Source organism: Bubalus bubalis, chromosome 8 (assembly GCF_019923935.1).
Source record: "Bubalus bubalis isolate 160015118507 breed Murrah chromosome 8, NDDB_SH_1, whole genome shotgun sequence".
NCBI lineage: Eukaryota > Metazoa > Chordata > Mammalia > Artiodactyla > Bovidae > Bubalus > Bubalus bubalis.
In genome coordinates, this window is record NC_059164.1 from 89696448 (window position 1) to 89716890 (window position 20443).

Consider the following 20443-nt stretch of genomic DNA (forward strand, 5'->3'; position numbering starts at 1 on the left):
ATAAAAGTAACTAGCTAAAAGCTGTATTAATTCCATTGTTAACCCCTTGACTTATATTTTTATTTAGATTATATAATTAAATGTTCATTTATTAATTCAGCAAGAATTGTTTAATTTTTCATTTTAGTTGTTTAATTGAAGTATAGCTTATGTACAATATTATGTTAACTTCAAGTATTCAGCTTAGTGATTCAACATTTAAATACATTACAAAACGATCACCCTGATAAGTCTAGTAAATATCTGTTCCTGTACAAAGTTGTTGCATTATTATTGACCATATTCCTTATACTGGGCTTCCATGGTGGCTCAGATGATAACCTGCCTGCCGTGTGGGAGACCTGGGTTCAATCCCTGGGTCAAGAAGATCCCCTGGAGGAAGGCGTGGGAACCCACTCCAGCATTCTTGCCTAGAGAATCCCCATGGACAGAGGAACCTGGCAGGCTACAGTCCATGGGGTCGCAAAGAGTTGGACACGACTGAGTGACTAAGCACACACATATTCCTTATACTATACAATATATCTTTGTGATTGATTTATCTTACAACTGGAAGTTCATACTTCTTAATCCCATTTAGCTATTTCACCCAACCTCTTATGCAACTCCTTTCTGACATCCAACAATTTCTCTGTGTGTATGAATCTACTTCTGAGTGCATTTATCTTTTCAAATTAGAATGATTGTTTTCTTCACTTAAATACTGGGAAATGGAGTTGTTAAATCATATGACAGTTCTGTTTCTAATTATTTGAGGAATGTCCAATAATGTTTCTGTGGTAACTGTACAAATTTACATTTTCACCACAGTATATGAAGGTTCCCTTTTCTCTACACCATTACCTATGTCTGTTTATTTGCTTTCTTTTTGATGATAGCCATTCTGACAGGTGTGAGATGATATGTCATTGTAGTTTTCATTTGTGTTTCCCTGATGATTAGGGATGTTGAGTAGTTTTTTGTGTGTCTGTTGGCCATGTTTACATCTCACTTGGAAAAATACGTTTTATTCTTCAGGTTCTTTTCCCATTTTTAATAATTTTTGTTATGGCATTATATAAGTTCTTTATACATATATATATATATATATATATATATATATATATATATGATATTAACCCCCTACAAGATGAATCATTTTGAAGTATCAAAACTTTTTAGTTTGATGTAGTCCCATTTGTTTGTTTTTATTTGTGTGTACATTACCAGAGGAGACATACCAGAAAAATACTGTGTAGAGTTATACCAGAACACATACTGGCTATGTTTTCTTCTAGGAGTTTTATGATTTGGGGTCTTAAATTTAAGTCTTTAATCCATTTTGAGTTTATTTTTGTATATGGTGTAAGAAAGTGGCTCAGTTTCATTCTTTTTCACATTGCTCTCCAGTTTCTCAACATCACTTACTGAAGAGGCTGCCTTTCCCCTATTATATATTCTTGCACTTTTTGTTATAGATCAATTGCCCATATAAGTATGAGTTCTTGTTGAGATTATCTCTTCTGTTCTGTGGCTTTCCAGGTGGCACTAGTGGTAAAGAACCCACCTGCCAGTGCAGGAGACATGAGACGTGGATTTGATCCCAGGGTCAAGTAGATCCCCTGGAGGAGGGCATGGCAACCCATTCCAGTATTCTTGCCTGGAGAATCCCCACAGACAGAGGAGCTTGGAGGATTACAGTCCATCGGTGTGCACAGAGCCAGACACAACTGAAGTGACTTAGCATGCGTGCACCCATTCTGTTCTGTTGTTCAGGATGTCTGTTTCATGCCAGCACCATATTGTTTTGATTACTCTAGCTTTGTAGGATACTTTTAAATGATGGCATGTGATACCTTCAGTTTTGTTCTTCTTTCTAAAGATAGCTTTGGCTATTTGGGGTCTTTGGTGGTTCTGGTTCAAAACAAATTTTAGGATTATATGTTTTCAGTCTTTGAAAACTACGATTTGTATTATGATAGCAATAGCATTGAATCTGTAGATTGATTTGGGTAGTATGGATATTTTAACAATATTAATTCTTCCAGCCCATAAGCATATTATATCTTTCCATTTATTTGTGTCTTTAATTTCTTTTACCAGGTTATATATTTTTCAGAGTCTGCATCTTTCACCTCCTTGCTTAAATTTATTGCTTAGTACTATATTAGATACAATTGTAAATATATTATTTCCTTAATTTCTCTTCCTGTTAATCCATTGCTAGTGTGTAGAAATACAATATTTCTGCTTACTACTTTTGCATCCTGCAACTTTACTGGACTTATTTATTAGTTCTTTTTTTTTTTTTTTTGTAGAATCTTTAGAGTGTTCTATAGATAGTATCATGCCATCTGCAAACTGTGACACTTTTATTTATCCTTTTCCAGTGTGGATGCATTTTATTTCTTTTTCTTTTCTCATTGTTATGGTTGGGACTTTCATCAATGTATTGAATAAAAGAGGCAATATAGGTTATCTTGGTCTAGTTCCTGACCTTACCAGAAATGCTTTCAGGTTTTCACCACTGAGTATGTTGTTAGCTGTGAGTTTGTCATATATGACCTTTTTTATATTAAGGTATGTTCCCTCTATATCCACTTTGTTGAAAGTTTTTATCATAAATAGATGTTGAATTTTGTCAAGAGTTTTCTTTTTCTTCATCTATTGAGATGATTATATGATTTTTATTCTTTGTTTTGTTAATGTGGTTTTTCATATTTATCAATTTGCTGATACTGATCCATTCTTACATTCCTGGATCCATCCCAGTTGACCATGGTCTGTGATATTTTTAATGTATTGTTGAATTCATTTTGCTAATATGTTGCTGAGGATTTTTGCATCTAGGTCAATGAATAATTACCTCTAATTTTCCTACTTATGTTTTTGTCTGATTTTGGTATCAAGGTAATGCTGGCCTCATAGAATAAATTTGGAAGCAGTCTTAAAAGAGAATATATTATGTATAGAATTTTAAAATGTGTTATTAATTTCTACTGCTATGTATTTATATATTTGTTACATGAAACATTTAAATTATTTGTCCTAAGATAAATCTATCAAAATGCAAATAACATTACAAATTAAAAAAGAAGTAGTCCAAATTATCTTCAAATTTTTTATGATATTCAATATAGCAACTCAGATATTAAGATTTAAGAAAAAAAAGGAAAGAAAAGATTAAAAGCCAAATGCAGAAGTTTTTCAGGAGCATTGCACATTGATTAATAAATACTATTATTGTACATGGCAATTGCATATAGATTTATGTTTATTATTGTTGTTGTTCAATCACTAAGCTGTGTCCAACTCTTTGGGACACCACAGAGGACAGCACACAAAGTTCCTCTGTCCTTCACTATCTCCCTGAGTTTGCTCAAACTCATGTCCGTTGAGTCGATGATGCCATTCAACCATCTCATCCTCTGCTGCCCCCTTCTCCTCTTGCCCTCAATCTTTCCTAACATCAGGGTCTTTTCCAATGAGTTGCCTCTTCACATCAGGTAGCCAAAATACTAGGGCTTCAGCTTCAGCATCAGTCCTTCCAATGAATATTCAGGACTGATTTCCTTTAGGATGGACTGGTTTGATCTCCTTGCTGTCCTAGGGACTCTCAAGAGTCTTCTCCAACACCACAGTTCAAAAGCATCAATTCTTTGATGCTCAGCATTCTTTATGGTCCCACTCTCACATCTGTATATGACTACTGAAAAAATGGTAGCTTTGAACATATGTACTTTTGTTGGCAAAGTGGTATCTCTGCTTTTTAATATGCTGTCCAGGCTTGTCATAGCCTTTCTTCCAAAGAGTAAGCATCTTTTAATTTCTTGGCTTCAGTTACCTTCTGAAGTGATTTTGGAGCCCAAGAAAATAAAATTTGCCACTGTTTCCATTGTTTCCCCATCTATTTGCCATGAAGTGATGGGACCAGATGCCTTGATCTTACGTTTTTGAATGATGAGTTTTAAGCCAGCTTTTTCACTCTCCTCTTTCACCATCATCAAGAGGGTCTTTATTTCTGCTTAGCTTTCTGCCACTAGAGTGGTACCTTCTGCATATCTGAGGTTGTTGATATTTCTCCCATCAATCTTGATTCCAGCTTGTGATTCATCAACTTCAGTCATTAGCCCTAATATAGAGCCTGTAATCCTACCATAGAGCTACCACGTGGGTGACCCACAAACTGGAGAGCAATTATACCAAAAAAGTTCTTGCACTGTTGCAAAGATTCTAGGACCCACATCTGACTTCCCAACCTGGGTATCTAGCAAAGGGACTAGGAATCCTCAGGTAATCTAACTTTTGAATGTCAGTGGGATTTGATTACAGAACTTCTACAGGACTGGGGGAAACAGACATTTGGAAGGCACAAACAAAACCTTGTGTGAAAGGAGCAGTGACTCTGCAGGAGACTGGGTCATACCTGCCTATGAGTGTTTGAGGGTCTTCTATGAAGCATGGGTTGACATTGGTCTGCCATGGGGACGGGGGCACTGGCAGCAGTCCTGGGTGACGCATGATAGCATAAGTCCCTTGGAAGGTCACCTTTAGCACTACCATAGAGCCTGTAGACTCCAGGACTGGGCCATCTTAGGCCAAGCAACTAATAGGAAGGGAGCACAACCCCTCTCATCAGCAGAAAATTGGATTAAAGATTTACTGACCCTGTCCACCAAAGCAAGACCCAGTTTCCCCCACAACCAGCCTCTCCCATCAGGAAGCTTGCAGAAGCCTCTGCAAGCAGAAGCAGAAAAAACCACAATCCTAGAGTCTTCATAACAAAAATCACAATCACAGAAAACTAACCAAAATGATCACATGGATAAGAGCCTTGTGTAACTCAATGAAGGTATGAGCCATGCCATGCAGGGCCACCCAAGATGGACAAGTCATGGTGGAGAGAGTTCTGACAAAACATGGTCCACTGGAGTAGGGAATGGCAAACCACTTCAGTATTCTTGCCTTGAGAACCCCCGTATGAAAAGGCAAAAAGATAGGACACCGAAAGATGAGCCCCCCAGGTTGGTAGGTGTCCAATATACTACTGGGAAAGAGCGAAGAAATAGCTCCAGAAAGAATGGAGAGGCTGGGCCAAAGTGGAAACAGTGTCCAGGTGTGTATGTATCTGGTGGTGAAAGTAAGTTTGATGCTGTAAAGAACAATATTACATATGAACCTGGAACATTAGGTGCATGAATCAAAGTAAATTGGATGTGGTCAAGCAAGAGATGCCAAGAGTGAACATCAATATTTTAGGAATCAGTAAACTAAAATGAATGAGAATCAGTTCAGTTCAGTCACTGAGTTGTGTCTGACTCTTTGCGACTCCAAGGACTGCAAAATGCCAGGATTCCCTGTCCATCACCAACTCCCGAAGCTTGGTCAAACTCTTGTCCATCGACTCGGTGATGCCATCCAACCATCTTGTTCTCTGTCATCCCCTTCTCCTCCTGCTTTCAGTCTTTCCCAGCATCAGGGTCTTTTCCAATGAGTCAGTTCTTTGCATCAGGTGGCCAAAGGATCGGAGTTTCAGCTTCAGCATCAGCCCTTCCAATGAATATTCAGGACTGATTTCCTTTAGGATTGTTTGGTTTGATCTCCTTGAGTTCAAGGGACTCTCAAGAGTCTTTTCCAATACCACAGCTCAAAAGCATCAATTCTTCAGTGCTCAGCTTTCTTTACAGTCCAACTCTCACATCTATACATGACTACTAGAAAAACCAAAGCTTTGACTGTACACACCTTTGTTGGCAAATTAATGTCTCTGCTTTTTAATATGCTGTCTAGGTGTGTCATAGCTGAATAGGAATGGGTGAACTTAATTCAAATGACTTAATTCAGATGATATCTACTACTGTGGGCAAGAATCCCTTAGAAGAAATGGAGCAGCCCTTATAGTCAACAGAAGAGTCCAAAATGCAGTAGTACTTGGGTGCAATCTCAGAAAAAACAGAATGATCTTGGTTCATTTTCAAGGCAACCCATTCATTGTGTGTGTGTGTGTGTGTATGTATGTATGTGTGTATATATATATATATATATATATATATATATATATATCCTTCTAAAATTTAACTTCCGTAAGAGAAATATAGAATTCTCTAAATGACTTTCTGGGTAACCCAGTGAACCATGTATTTGCTTTCCACTTGGTCAGAAAATTTAAGTTGGTAATACAGATCATCCTCAAATTATAAGCGGATGACATCCTGGTAAGCCCATTGTAAGTTGAAAATATTATTAAGTAGAAAATGCATTTAATACATCCAGCCTAGTAAACACCGTAGCTTAGTGCAGCTTACCTTAAATATTCTCAGAATAATTATATTAGCCTACAGTTGGACAAAATCATCTATCAAAAGGCCTATTTTATAATAAAGTATTGAATATCTTGTTTAACTCATTGGATACTGTACAGAAAGTGATAAACAGAATGGCAGTATGGGTGTATATAGTGGTTGTATGAGTTGTTTGTTTACCCTTGTGATCTTATGGCTGACTAGGAGCTGTGGCTTGAAGCTGCCTTGTATCACAAGAGAGAATTGTACTGCATATTTCCATCCCAGGAAAAGATCAGAATTCAAACACTGAATAAATCTTTGTGTTGTAAAATCAAAACATTGAACACCAGGGGTTGTCTGTATGTAGAAAGTGCTATATTAGGCTGTGCATGTATAGCAATGGATGACTTTAATGTAGGTAGGATGAAAAAGCATTTTTAAAACAGAATGTGTTGAATTTGATCAATGGATACTGTGGGAGCATAAAAGATAATGATGTGGTTCAGCTTTGGGAGTGTGAAAGGGTCAGTAAAATATCAAACTTGAGGGAAGAGAAAAAGATGGGTCTTAGGCCTAAGCAGAGGTTACAATAGAATATTCATTGGAGGGACTGATGCTGAAGCTCCAATACTTTGACCACCTGATGCGAAGAGCCAACTCAATGGAAAAGACCCTGATGCTGGGAAAGATTGAACGCTCGAGGAGAAGGGGAGACAGTGAAGGACAGGGAAGCCTGGTGTACTACAGCCCGTGGGGTCACAAAGAATCGGACACAACTGAGGGACTGAACAACAGAAAAGAGGAAACAGAAGTTGGGAAGGAGCGGGCTTGATGCATGTAAGCACAGCTAGAAGCTTGGCATTACTGGAACTTGGGTATGATACTTAGAGGTAAGATGAGAGGGAGTAAGCCAGAGAAGGAGGCAGTGGCATGATCTTGATGAGCTTTCGTTTAAGTTTAAATTAGAATTTTTAGTAAAGATGTGGCCTCCTGAAATTATTTTAAGTGAAAATGAGAAAGGCTATGTTTTTCTGGAATGGCTATACCAGAAGCTATGTGGAAATGTATTCGATGTGAGGGGATTTATATCACCTTTTATCCTTTGCTGTCATCATGCTATTTTCTTCCTAGTTATTTTGTTCTCACCAAAATCTTTACCTACTAAGTCATAATGCATAACTCTGTCCCACATCCTTTGCTGGCATGGAAGTGTTCTCACTTTGCATATTTGTCTGAGGAGAATGACTCCTACTAGTAAGGTCTTTGCATACCCCTCCCTTCTCCTTTGTCCTATTGTCTCATTTTTTCCTGCAATATCAAATAGAGTGGTAGACTAAATATGCCTCTCTTTGTATCTATTTTTAACATGATTATTCAATTAAATATTGCTTGTTCTTCTATGGACAGTGTTCTCATTTCACTTTTGAGACTAAATCATTTGAAGAAACAGCACATGTGTGACAGTGCTTATGCTCTGCTTTTTGTATTGGTGTTAATGAGAAACTGGTATCATTAGATGCTTTAAAATGTGAGAGTGGGCTAACGTTTTAGTTATATGTTTAAAAATCCTACATGGTTTTCCTGCTGGCTTGTGCCAGGACTCTGTATAAAGAATAAGAGACAAAGAGAATTCTAGGTTCTTGCTAAATAAATACATTGGAGTTGAAAGAACACTTTACCAAGTTGATATGTGCAAAAAAAAAAAAAAAAAAACAATTGAAATAGTCAAAAGCTCAGTTGACAAAATGTGAAGGGTAGAGGAATAGGTTGAGAACAATTGAAGGAGAAAAGATCTATACATGACCTAGAAGAGCTGGCCAATCTATAACTCATCTAGGACTATAACCTATCTATCCTATCTCCAATATTAGAAGTAGAGGGTCAGAACTTCCAAATCAATAGGTTAGACACTGCCATGGAAGAGTCAGAAGGTTCCGACTGAAATACAACCCATCTCCTTGATGACAAGGAGCCCAGCAACAGTATGTTGGAATTGGTCCAAAGTATCCATCACTGTGTGATCATATCACTGCCTCTTCCATCAAAAGGTCCTTACACTTGCATAGTTCTTACTACCTACAAAAAATAGCTTATCCTTGCAGCAAAGAAGCAGAAGTGTATACTGTTTGAAGTTGCTTCAACACCGCTCTGAAACTGAACTTCTTTTTCAGTCTAACCCATTGGATAAATATGTACATGAACCCCTTTCTTGGAGTAAATGTCTCCTTGTCTTCTCTCTTTCAGATCCAAGGACTATCTGACAAAAGTCTTATATTTTTTCCCAGTGTTTTCTGTTTCACAAGCTTTACTTCTATTAACAGTTTTCTGAATTTCAATTCTGGTCTAATTATAAAGCTCTCTGAATAGGAACCCTAGAGCCCCTCCTTTTTAGCATGCTATCAGATTTCAGTATATGTGTTAGTAATGTTAAATAAGAACTCCAGCTAAGCATTCCAAAGCCTCTTAACCTGAAATTAGGTACAACAATTAATAAAATCTAAGCTAGTTTTGAAGACTGTTCTATATGAATTGAAATCTAACAAAAACATGCAAATAAATACTGACAGAGCCATCACTGAAGTTATCATGAATTGATCATTTCCACTGTTTAACTGTATGCAGTATGCACACAAAAATGGACTCTGTCTTGTGTTTTGTATAATGTGAGCAATAGAAATTCTCAAAGAAGCTGAACACACATACACACACACACACACGTGCATGCACACACGTGCACGCAGATTAATAATGAAGGCTCGTAAGTTTGAACTAAACCTGTGAACAGCTTTACTCCAATCAAGTCCCTTTGAAAATTTGGTTCATACTTGAAGATTGGTTCCAGGTTAAATGTTGTGAAACACAATTTCAGAAAAAAAAAATGGTAACATTATTTCTTTTCTTAAACCTTGGTTTTCTTTTCTGTGGTCATACCCCTTTGAGCCATGTGATCATTTCTCTTTTATTTTTCTTATTTTTTCTCCCCTTTTTGAGTAAAGACATATAAATAGACATACCTCCTCAACCTCACTCTAATACAAAGGATAGCTAAGCTTCTGATTTTACTTCTTGCATGTCAAGTCAATATTTTGGGCCCTGATCATTTTACATATTCTCCAGTGAATTACTCCCCCTTTCTCTTTATCTCGTATGTGTGTGGGTATGCATGTGCTCAGTGAGGCTTAGAATTAAAGACTCTATTCTGCACAATGCATCCACTCTATCAAGAGCCAAATTTTTATCTTGCTTTGAACCCTCAGGGATCATTGACTTCAAAAGAATATATTATGTTCCAAAGTGGCTCCATACAGCTGTAGAGGAAGGCATAAAATTGGTCCCGAGAGACTAGTTTCTCAATTCAGTGTGATGTTATTCCGCTGCATACATAAGCAGCTCTGTCTTTCTCTCTGGTGCATGAATGTTTACGTATGTTTTTGATCAGGCACACTTGCATAAGACAGAATTCTGGTATTCTTTCTGTAATTATTCTCAGGCAGTAGTAGAGAAGGTATTATCAAAATAAAAACATTAATATTTTAAACAGAAGGCTGTTCTGTGACTTATGCTCCCTTTGAAGTACAAATAAGCAGTAAGTCAGATAAAAAAACATATCCACAGTGAATAAACCACCAATTCTCTAGGTGCCCTCCAAACAAAAAGGTTTCTAGAATATCAGTTTACTTGTTTAATTGTGGTAATTATATGGAGGTCTCAGATGTAAAGATTACATTATAGAAAACAAAAAGAAAGTATATGATCATTGTGTCATTGTGTATGAATACCTGATCTGCTTATATATATTCACAGGTAGTAGATACATAACATTCAGCCTAATGTCAAAGAAATATGAATTCCTAGGTACTGATGCAACTCTTTTAGCCTTTCCCCTGCACAGTCTTAACTATACAAATTAATTTGGGGTTCACATTTTTCTGTATCCATTTTTTACAAAAGGTGTTTTATGGTAAAAAAGGGTACTAAGCAAAAAGATAAAACAAAGTTTGAAGGTCAAATGTATTGGGAAATTGGGAGATAAAAAATGTCAATCAAATTTATTTTGTTAGTAATAAAGAACCTTAGAGCCTTCATTATGCCATATTGTCCTGCAAAAGTTGAATATAGAATAATTATCATCCCCAAAGTATATTTGACACCAAAGCAAAGCCATTCTGCTATTCCATCCCTGCCTCAATATCAAGTTCACTTTTTGCAGGATTTTTTATGCAGTACATATTTATATTTAGTGCAGAGCATTTCATTTTTTCCTCTACATCTCCCCTTAATCTCCCCTTACACAGTTTTTAATCTTTTTGTTAATTTCTCAAAAATGAGCACCACTCTTTACACTCAAATGCACTAACAATTTTACAATATTTGACAGTTTGAATTTGTACTGGTGCATGAATTTGGTGTTTTAACCAGTGGTTAAGGTAGAAGGTTTTCTAGCTCTAGACATTCAAATTTTTTTGGAATATTATCTGTAGGCATAGCTACTGAGGCTAAAAGGTAGCAGTCTTTAATAGTAAATGTTAATATAAGAGCAATATTCCATGACATATTGAAAGATATTGATGTTTTCATTTCAGTTCAGTTCAGTCGCTCAGGCATGTCCGACTCTTTGCAACCCCATGGACTGAAGCACACCAGGGCTCCCTGTCCATCACCAACTCCTGGAGTTTACTTAAACTCATGTCCATTGAGTCAGTGATGCCATCCAACCATCTCATCCTCTGTCGTCCCCTTCTCCTCCCACCTTCAGTTTTTCCCAGCATCAGGGTCTTTTCCGATGAGTCAGTTCTTTGCATCAGGTGGCCAAAGTATTGGAATTTAGCTTCAGCATCAGTCCTTCCAATAAATATTCAGGACTGATTTCCTTTGGGATCGACTGGTTGGATCTCCTTGCAGTCCAAGGGACTCTCAAGAGTCTTCTCCAACGCCACAGTTCAAAAGCGGATGATCCAGCGGATGTTGGCAGTTTGATCTCTGGTTCCTCTGCCTTTTCTAAAACTAGCTTGAACATCTGGAATTTCACAGTTCATGTACAACTGAAGCCTGGCTTGGAGAATTTTGCACGTTACTTTACTAGCATATAAGATTAAGGCAATTGTGCAGTAGTTTGAGCATTCTTTGCCATTGCCTTTCTTTGGGATTGGAATGAAAACTGATCTTTTCCAGTCCTGTGGCCACTGTTTCACTTTCCAGATTTGCTGGCATATTGAGTGCAGCACCTTCACAGCATCATCTTTTAGGATTTTAAATAGCTCAGCTGGAACTCCATCACCTCCACTAGCTTTGTGCATAGTGATGCTTCCTAAGGTCCACTTGACTTCACATTCCATGATGTCTGTCTCTAGTTGAAAGATCACACCATTGTGATTATCTGGGTCATGAAGATCTTTTTTATATCATTCTTCTGTGTATTCTTGCCACCTCTTCTTAATATCCTCTGCTTCTATTAGGTCCATACTATTTCTGTCCTTTATTGTGCCTATCTTTTCATGAAATGTTCCCTTGGTTTTCATTTATACCCTTATAATTACATGTTAATGATCATTACCCATTTTTTTTTCTGTTGACAATATGTACTAGTATCCCATTAAATATTGGTGATTGGAGAATTATAATCCTATTCTCTAATCATGCTGGAAATTTGCAGTACATAAAACAATCATATTTTGACACACAGTGGATTGATATATAGAAAAAAACACATTGCACTAAGACAAAGATAATCTTTAACCCCAAGTTTCTTCAGCCTCATGAAGTAGGCATTAGTCATATCATTGTTGCTTTTTATCTGTGTTTTTATAAAGAACCCAAAATAATAGGATAACAGAACAAAGTTCTTTTAGTGAGTCAAATCTACTCATAATTAAGAGATTTCAGCCTCTCGTTTCTGAATGTATGCTGCATAATTTTCTGGACTCACACAATGTAAGCAGGGAAGCAGTTTTATGTTTCTTTCTGGAAAAATTATCCAGTATAAAACATGATATGAAAATAACTTGTATATTATTTTTCCTATCTTCTGATTCATAAGAAAAGTTACATAAGCATTATTAATACTTGATGGAAAGAATAGAATCCTATTTATTATAAAATTATAAAACTAGGTAGGAAAAGTTAAAAAAAAAGTCACAATCCTGAATCTAGGATTTTTGTGAATGGTGTGGGTAGAAATTTTACTCATGTCTGATCAAATATTTATCTACATTTACTAAATTATATTTTATGACTACAGTGTTTCAGGTCTGAAGCTATTAAATTATTTAGGTTATCACTTGAAAGAGGACTCACTAGTTTCATCAGGAAAGTAAAATAGGATAAAAACAAGTCTAATTTTATTTGCCCCCTTATATACTTGTCTATTGCTGCAAATACATAATTCCACAATGGATATAATTTCAGTCAATACAATAATAATAAGTTATGTTAACAGGTACCCAGATACCATAAACCAAACAGGTACCCAGAAATCCATAAACCAGATAAAGATAAAAATTGGATGTTGTGGTGGCCTACAGATACAACATAAGAGTAGGAGAAATGGCTTCCAAATATATGATGTTTTTCAAAATGTCTTTTTTGCTAATTTCTAAGTGTATTTCTTTTTAGAGATGAGCATATGCTTGGATTTTGCATTTCTGTTTCACATTTTCATCAGGAGAATAATAGTGATACATTAAAGTATACTTTAAAATTTGTTGAAAGAAACTTAGAGATTACAGTCAAATTACCTGAATTAGAAATTGGTGAAATTAAATTGGAAAAAACTCTTAGCAGAGCATATCATATAAATGCTGATGTGCTTCTATGACTGTCTGTTTATATCATTTGAAGACTAAGATGAATATTTTCTGCTGATGTCTGCAGCTTGAAACTTTCTGCAAGATAATTTTATTATTGTTACTATCATAGTAATTCAGTAGGAATTAGTGGTCGTGGTAGTGGTAACAGTGGCAGTGACAGAAGACATTTAATATCAGCATCATTCCCTTTATTTTCTATAAAACTTCTGTGAGAACTCCTTTGAAGATTGGAGGCTGTCTTTCAATATTAGGACCCATACATCCAAATTAAGAAACATTTAAAATGACCATATTTGGAATCTAGTTAGTTTATGACTTCCCTGGTGGCTCAGATGGTAAAGCGTCTGTCTAAAATGTGAGAGACCTGGGTTCAATCCCTGGGTTGGGAAGATTCCTGGGAGAAGGAAATGGCAACCCACTCCAGTACTCTTGCCTTGAAAATCTCATGGACAGAGGAGCTTGGTGCAGGCTACTATCCATGGGGTCGCAAAGAGTCAGGCACGACTGAGTGACTTCACTTTCACTTTAGTTTATGATTTAGTTTTGTGTATGATCTCACAGTTTAAGATCTCTTTCAGCCATACCATCTATCATGGCTGCAAAAGTCTACTATTATAAAACGAATTAGGCAAGAAATAGTTCAAAATGTAGCAGGGTCTTCTCGTTAAATACCTTCCACCAGAAGGTATCATGAACCTACCTGAATAAGTTGTTTTTTCTTGTATGGTTGCTTAATAGAGGAATTCAATAATACCACAACTGATTCTATGTAAATTATCTTGTAGTTAATTTCCATTTTAAGAACTAGGGTTTTTCCTTTGAAGATCTTTGCACCTCATGGGATATGTCAATAGCTATTTTCAGTATTTTGTCTTGATCTGCAAATATATATTTAAGCTCTCATTAATTTGCATAAACTCAGAGATTAAAAACAGGATTTTGTCTTAGAAATATATAACTGTCATGGTTTCCTTAAAGAAGGTAACTGCAGTCTGTAGAGAATACAAAGTGTGCTATTTTCTCAAATTTCTCAATAATATGATAAAAATAAGAAGGAACACTCTTGAGGAAAATACATATTTTCACAAAACTACCATCAAGAGGATAACTCTTAAAGTTTACAATAATTCTTTTCTAATGAGAGAAATTTTCTTCAGTTGATTACTGTTAACAACAAACAAAATAGAGAATTTGAAATATAACTACATTAATAAAATGTTAATTTATAAAAATCATCACAATACCTAATGTATTAATAGACATTTTTTTTAGGGGGTGGCAAATGATTATTTGACCTGATTCACATTGTTAAAAAAAAACCTGAAAGAAAATATAAATGATTAGTAAGAAATTATTATATGTTTCTTATAAAACCAAATGAGTTGGAAAAAGATATTTTTAAGAAAAGCTAACTGATTCTCAGACCTAGAAACAACTTCATCTACTCAGTATCATATGTTACATGAGTATAACCCGCTATGAAAAAAATATATATGTAAAAGCAAAAAGAATGGGACTCGATTTGAGCAGCAACTCTCAGCCAAATGAGAAACTTATTGTTGACATGTTATGCCTTGTCATAAAGTTAACATGAAGAAAATAATGTGGAAGCCCATTCTGCAACCTATAATATTATCTTCTTCACTGAGCTGTAACCTCAGTGCAATCTCACAAAATAAAGTACATATTGTTACTGAACAAATGGACTTTTGTTTCATGCTTCCTGTATGTTCATACACTTCCCCCATCCAGTTCTGGGGTCTGTTTTTCCCTACTTGTGATGTAACTTGATTGATTAATAGAATGGATGTGAGAGACATCCTGGTACTTCTGATATTTCATTATTAGAAACCTTGAATCTTTCACCTGGGCTTCCCAGGTGGCATTAGTGGTGAAGAACCCACCTGACAATGCAGGAGACATAAGAGATGAGACTTCAATCCCAGAGTCGGGAAGATCCCCTGGGGAAGGGCATGGCAACCCACTCCAGTATTCTTGCTTGGAAAATATCATGAGCAGAGGAGCCTGGCTGGCTGTAGTCTATTGGGTTGCAAAGAGTTGGATATGACTGAAACAACAACACACACACACACACTCTCTCTCTCTCTCTCTCTCTCTCTCTCTCTCTCTCTCTCTCTCATCTGGGCTTTCCAGGTAGCCAGTGGTAAAGAATCTGTCTACCAATGCAGGAGACACAGGAGATGCAGGTTTGATCCCTGAGTCAGGACAATACCCTGGAGTAGGAAATGGCAACTCACTCCAGTATTTGTGCCTGGAGAATTCCAGGGACAGAGGAGCCTGGTGGGCACGATCTATTGGTTTGCAGAGAATTGACACGACTTAGCAACCGAGCATGCATGTATCTTTCAGCTAGACTTATTGCAGCACTCACTCTGGAGAAAGCAAACCAATGGGTAAGAGGGCCACCTATCCTGAGACCACCGTATGGTGAGAAGCACAGCCATATGGATAGACCCAGGATATGCTTTGTGGAGAAAACAAGAGACCAAGGAAAACTGGGGCACCAGACATCTGAATGATGAGGTCATTATGGAATTGTGTTCTCCAGCCCCAGATAGCCAGCTGTCAGTGCCCAGGATCAGAGACAAACCACCCAATCAGAGTATTCCTGAATTCCCACCCACAAATCGTAAGCAAATAAAATAATTATTTTGAGTCTTAAATTATTTGAGTCTTGAGGTAGTGTGTTACCCAGAAATAGTTAAATGGGACAATTTCCAGTATCATTTCTAGGTGGTAGAGAAAGCAGTTCTGTGAGCTTTTAATACAGAAGAGAAGGGAGATTTGTTTCAGGTGAAATTATGCCGTGTGTGCTAACTAGACTGGGATTTTTGACACAGATTTAACTGAAACTTTTCTGGTTCAAAGGGTAAACTACAAAGAAACATGACTGAAATATTTTGACTGTTGGGTCAGAGAGTACATCAGGGAATCAGATACTGCTTTGACATATATTTTTATCTTGTTGCTTTGTTTTCCTGCATCATTTAGGTATAATAATCATAAAAGAAACCCAACGCCCTGCTCTGACTCTGCTAATGTTTTATTTATCATGTGAAGGTCTCTCTTTGCCTTTTAGCTGGGCTCTGCAGGGATATTTCAATGAATTCTTAATCTTCATTTTAACCCTCCTTTAAAGCCGAGCTACAAGTGTGTCTCACAGAAGGCTATGCTGAGCAACCAGGTATTTGTCAGGCTGCCACATGAGTCATTTTTTTTTTTGCAATGACAAAGCAGGTGGCTTCCCTGGAGGAGAACATAAAAGAAATCTCAGTAATCATGTCCTACTTGAGTTGCCTACACACGGCTGACTCAACAGCTGGCTCTAGTGAGAAGACGAGGCAGGAGATACAATATAAACTAAAAACAAACAAACAAAAAGAATAAATGTAGTAAAACTACTGGTGAAACAATAAGCATTTTTTCTTTTGAAGAAGGATGATTTCTTGTCAGGCATGGTTTAAATGAAAATGCACAAAACAAATTATAAACAGAAAATCTTTATACTTTATAGGACATTGGATATGGTGTTTCTTCAGCAAAATATGATAGGAAAATTACAATCACAAGATTCTCAATTCCTTTCTTGTTAGCAAAATGAAATATCTAAGCCCAGAGGAACTCTTAGTTCAGTTCAGTTCAGTTCAGTCACTCAGTCGTGTCCGACTCTTTGCGACCCCAAGAATCGCAGCACGCCAGGCTTCCCTGTCCATCACCAACTCCTGGAGTTCACTCAGACTCACGTCCATCGAGTCAGTGATGCCATCTAGCCATCTCATCCTCTGTCGTCTCCTTCTCCTCCTGCCCCCAATCCCTCCCAGCATCAGAGTCTTTTCCAATGAGTCAACTCTTCACATGAGGTGGCCAAAGTACTGGAGTTTCAGCTTTAGCATCATTCCTTCCAGAGAAATCCCAGGGCTGATCTCCTTCAGAATGGACTGGTTGGATCTCCTTGCAGTCCAAGGGACTCGCAAGAGTCTTCTCCAACACCACAGTTCAAAAGCATCAATTCTTCTGTGCTCAGGTTTCTTCACAGTCAAGCTCTCACATACATACATGACCACTGGAAAAACCATAGCCTTAACTAGACGGACCTTTGTTGGCAAAGTAATGTCTCTGCTTTTGAATATGCTATCTAGGTTGTTCATAACTTTCCTTCCAAGGAGTAAGCATCTTTTAATTTCGTGGCTGCAGTCACCATCTGCAGTGATTTTGGAGCCCCAAAAAATAAAGTCTGACACTGTTTCCCCATCTATTTCCCATGAAGTGATGGGACCGGATGCCATGATCTTCGTTTTCTGAATGTTGAGCTTTAAGCCAACTTTTCACTCTCCACTTTCACTTTCATCAAGAGGCTTTTTAGTTCCTCTTCACTGAAGTCCTAAATATGATCCCAGGCCAGGAATTGAGTCAGAAATTTCCAGGTCACGTTACCACATGATTTGCTGCCAGCATCATTGCATAACAGTAGGAGATGTAATTTCTGAAAATACCTGAGAATACATACTGAGTGGAGGCATGTCATTCTCTTTTTTAATCCTGTGGTGAATCAGCAGAGTCCCTCTAGTGGCATGGGAGTCTTTTAAACAATCACAAGGGCCTGTGAACATGTAAGTAGGCTTCTTAGACATGACAGTAAGTCGAGACCTACATTCTTCTTTTAAAAAGGTGTGAAATTGCGTGAAAATAAAGGAATTTCTGGATAGATAATAAAAGAGAATACAGAGAGGATCAGAAAACCACAGTCCCCTCTATCACCTTACAGTAGAGGAAAAAGAACCATTTGTGTTGGTGGAGGCCATTGATAGGATTATGTCCCCACCTGAGACTAGGAATGTGCCTAAGTCTGTGCTGAAGATCTTTGAGGTGGGAGTGAGGATAGATAAGCAAAGGGAGCACAGGTAAATCGGTATGGAAGAGCAGCAGGACCATGAGTAAAAGGGAGAATGGGTCAAAAATTTTCTACCACTGATGGTCTAAAAGCAAAATGACAGAGGATGTTCCCGAAATAATTGTTTTAATGTTTCCATGTTATAGATACCATTTCCTGACAAAACAATTTTGAAGATCTGATCAGGAACTTTTAATCTTCAAATTATTCCATTTTTAAAACTGTATAGATTTAAGATTTGATATGCATCACAATGTAGTCACTACTATCAAGGTGATTAACATGTACAGCATTTCACATGGTTAATTTCTGCCCCCTCCCTGGCCCTACCCACTGCTGCTGAGAACACTTAGGATCTATTCTTTTAGCAAATTTCAAATATAAGTACAGTATGATTACCTGTAGTCACCATGTTATACGTTAGATCTTCCTAACCTATTCATCTTGCACAACTGAAATTTTGTATGTTTTGACTTTCATCTTCCTATTTCCTCCTTCCCCAGGCTCTGACAGGGGCTTCCCAGGTGGTTCTAGTGGTAAAGAACCTGCCTGCAAATGTAGGAGACTTAAGAGACACCGGTTTGATCCCTGGGTCGGGAAGATCCCCCTGGAGGAAGTCCTGGCAATCCCCTATTCTTGCCTGGAGAATCCCATGGACAGAGGACCCTGACAGGTGTCCACAGGGTCACACAGAGTGGGATATGACTGAAGGAACTTACCGCGCACACATGCACAGCCTCTGAAAATAACCTTTCTACTCTCTGCTTCTGTCAGTTTGATAGTTTTTCATCACTTCTAAAACAAAATCAACCCATACTGCTGAGATAAAACCTTTGGTGACTGTTTCCTGACTTTCTTTACCCTGCCTTCTTCTATTTTTCCTCCAAACCAGCCATACTGGCCACCCACCAGCAGCTGATTTTCTCTCTTTCTGCTCAATGTCTATATATACATTTACTATTCATTCCACCTAGAATACCTATCCAGTGCCCCACCACTGCTTCCTATTGTAGGTGCCCAATATATACAATGTTATCTGTGTAACTTATTTTCTTTTCCATTTCAAAGCATCAGGTATAGTCATTCTCTGGAGGAAAGCTTCACCAACCCTCTCAGAATAGGTTAGTAACCTCCTTCTCCCAACACTCATGGTATGCTACTTTTTCTTATGATGTGTAATAATCAATTTAATTTCTATTTCATCCTGCTAGATTATAACTCCCATGAGGGTAGGGCTTATATCTGCCATCCTAATTATTGTATCCAAAAGCTGGAATAATAACTTAATAAATGAAGTCTGGAATAATAACTTAATAAATATTGGTTAAATAGTGAATGATGAAAGTGCACATCTTAAAATATGTTTCCAAGACAATAGAAAAAGATAAAAGAAGCCACTAAAGAAATATGTTGCATCTCTATAACCAATCTTAATTGTTTATAGCTGTAAAAATACATTTTTCTTTCTTCCTAATTAATTATGGTCATATGAATTGTACTTTTTGTCAAATGTTAAGGACAGCCCAGTAGAACTTCTGCCATAATATAAATAGTCTATGTTTTCACTATTGAACATTTGAAATGTAACTAATGAGACCAAAAACTTTGCTTTTAAATTGCATTACTATTTAAATTCATCATAGTCACATAAGGGTGGTGGGTATAGTATTGGACAGCATAGCTAAACAATACAGAAATGTGTCTAATAAGTGCCACTTATCAGTTGCCTCTCTGAAGAGTGGAGGACAGAATTTAGAATGTTTGGAAACCATAGCAAGGAAGACCAGGAAAGTGGAAAGGGTTCCCTCTCACTCTGAGAAAAACCTTTGAATTTTACAGTGGAAATAGTTGTATGGCCCCTTCACTGGGGCTCGTTGCTCTCCATCTATAATATCTTTAAAAGGTTCAGTTCAGTTCAGTTCAGTCGCTCAGTCATGTCTGACTCTTTGCGACCCCATGGACTGCAGCACACCAGGCCTCCCTGTCCATCACCAACTCCTGGAATCTACTCATACACATGTCCATTGAGTCGGTGATGCCATCCAGCCATCTCATCCTCTGTCGTCCCCTTCTCCTCCTTCTCCTCCTGCCTTCAATCTTTTCCAGCATCAGGTCTTTTCAAATGAGTCATTTCTTCACATCAGGTGGACAAACTATTGGTGTTTCAACTTCAGCATCAGTCCTTCTAGTGAATATTCAGGACTGGTTTCCTTTAGGATGGACTGGTTAGATCTCCTTGCTGTCCAAGGGACTCTCAAGAGTAGGGTGTATAAATAGGGCTTCCCTGGTGGCTCAGCAGTAAAGAATCCACCTGCAGTGTGGGAGACTTGCAGGAGACACAGGTTCGATCCCTAGGTCAGGAAGATCCTCTGGAGGAGGAAATGGCAAGCCACTCCAGTTTTCTTGCCTGGAACATCCTATGGCTAAAGGAGCATGGTGGGCTACAGTCCATGGGATCCCAA